Genomic DNA, 2,358 nt, shown 5'->3' on the forward strand with positions numbered 1-2,358 from the left:
GTGTGTGTGTGTGTGTGTGTGTGTGTGTGTGTGTGTGTGTGTGTGAGAGAGAGAGAGAGTGTGTGTGTGTGTATGTATGTATGTATGTATGTTTTCTTGTACGTATGTATTTTTGTTACAACGAAAAGTTGGTAATGTCTTCGAAGTTTCGACGCAGTTGCTTTTTCGGACTGTCTAACGAAGGCAATTCAGCCGAATACTTCAAAGTCACAGGCAACCGTTTCTTTGTAAAATTAATATAAATGTATAACCTACTTTGACTTTTTATATTATATAACTACGCATAAAAATAATACATACAATGCACACATAAAAACAATATCTTCTAATGTCGCCATTTTGTTTTTCCATATTGTACAAACCAAGAGTTGAAAACCAGTAGAAATAGAGATTCCTTTGATATGAAATCTCGAAAAAGATTCTCAATCTCGTATCTCAGTAATTGGATTCAAAGATATCCAATTTCTTTAATTTTCATTTATCTTTCAAAACCTGGAACGTCTTAAAAGAGAATCACAAGTCCTGACTTGAAGTGTGCATAAAACAGACTAAGTATATTCTGGAAGATTATCACAGACTTGCCCATTAGTATTTTGCATTTCATTGAAGTTCAGAGTTCATTTTTTAAAGATGACCAGCAATGACCTTCGGAAATACCAGCCGCCGCGTTTATTCTTTCAGAAAAAAGACAAGCCGCTCGCAAGTGCTAATGGTAACGCGTAGTCCAATACAAACTATTGCATGTTTGGATCGTAGGCCAAGAAACAAACTCACTCAGCTGGTGAAGAGGGTTACTAAGAGACATAGCAGGGCAACAACAGTACTTTTTAAAAGGATGGATGAACCCGACGTAGGGTACACTAGTACATACATGTGTGTATTTGTGAGAGAGAGAGAGAGTACAAATGTATTATTCTGATGAGGCAGAGTATATTTTTATACAGAGCCAGAAATCTGGATCTGGGATTATCCAAAATTTTTTTGCTAATTTATTTGTCTATTTGTCTTTTCACCTTGTACTGTATAAATATATGGTTTTAGAGTCAAGTTTTGACTGCTATCTCTAGCATGGTGGTATCTCTTAGATACCCTTAATTATAATTTTAATAGATAGATAGATAGATAGATAGATAGATAGATAGATAGATAGATAGATAGATTAGTCGAAAATATGGATTCACAGAATCAAACTGCATCCGCATAAAGCTCCCCATTCAGAATCGGCTATCAGTTTCTGTAGTTATCAATTGCTGTGTAGTGTAATGAAATACATCCGTGAAACTGAAAATCTAAGAAATCCGAACAATATTTTGGTGAGGAGTAAATAAAGCACAAATCCATGGGGTGTGAACGGTGAATATAGATTGTTTTGCCATGGAATTTCCATATGATTACAGCTGTTCCATAACCTCTAATTTCAGCATGCAAAATTATACATATATGTTTGCCTCAGTATGCATTCTCAGCATTATACAATACAATTGCTTATTCACAAATTGATGGAAATAAAGTGAATTAACTTCATCTGAAGCGTCTGGGTTACAGCTACGATTCAACTGAGTCATGGCACTGGTGACAATGAAGAGGAAAAACATAGAAAAAGAAAATACACGACATAAACTGAAAATGCCTATCCTCAGTTGTCAATTGAACATCTTCATAGTTTCCATACCAAAGCCATAAGGCTTCATCCGACAGAGTCAACAGTGTTACAATAAAGATTCATTCCTGCTTCAGAATCTACGGATAACTACAGGTAATCGAAACTGTTCCTGTGCTTTACTCATCATCCATTTATACATTTTGTACAATTTCTCCATTATATATATACGACAGGAATGGTAGCAGTTCTAGTGACGCTAGAAAAGAGATGTGATACCGTAATTTGAAGCAGTTTGTGTGAGATGTGTATCAGTAATGATGGCAGCCGTGGAATTTCATAGCCAAAAGAGTGACGTAAATTCCTGCGGCCATTGGGCTTGGCTGTATTATAACCACTAACTAGTTAGCAGGCGCACGAAAGTCAGTTGCAGAAAGGACACTAAAGACAAAATTGTTAATGACAATCTCGTACGTGGTTTATCACAACTGGAATGCTGTGGTTTATTGGGAAATTATGCTGCCGTCGTAAACGATCTGCAATATTTGGAAAGAAAATTACCTACAATAGGCGCAAGAGTGGCTGTGTGGTAATTAGCTTGCTTACCAACCACATGGTTCCGGGTTCAGTCCCACTCAGTGGCACCTTGAACAAGTGTCTCTACTATAGCTTTGGGTCGACTAAAGCCTTGCGAGTGGATTTGGTAGATGGAAACAGAAAGAAATCTATCTTATATTTGTGTGTGTGTGTGTGTGTGT

At 36.7% G+C, this 2,358-nt stretch overlaps 1 protein-coding gene across 2 annotated transcripts in view; it reads right to left on the minus strand.

Annotated features, from left to right (window-relative positions):
* The window catches only part of LOC106881497 (uncharacterized), a 23,044-nt gene that overhangs the window by 6,316 nt on the left and 14,370 nt on the right, over window positions 1-2,358 (minus strand). The gene's annotated exons all lie outside the window — the stretch shown is intronic.

Source organism: Octopus bimaculoides, chromosome 4, assembly GCF_001194135.2.
Source record: "Octopus bimaculoides isolate UCB-OBI-ISO-001 chromosome 4, ASM119413v2, whole genome shotgun sequence".
NCBI classification, from domain to species: Eukaryota; Metazoa; Mollusca; class Cephalopoda; order Octopoda; family Octopodidae; genus Octopus; species Octopus bimaculoides.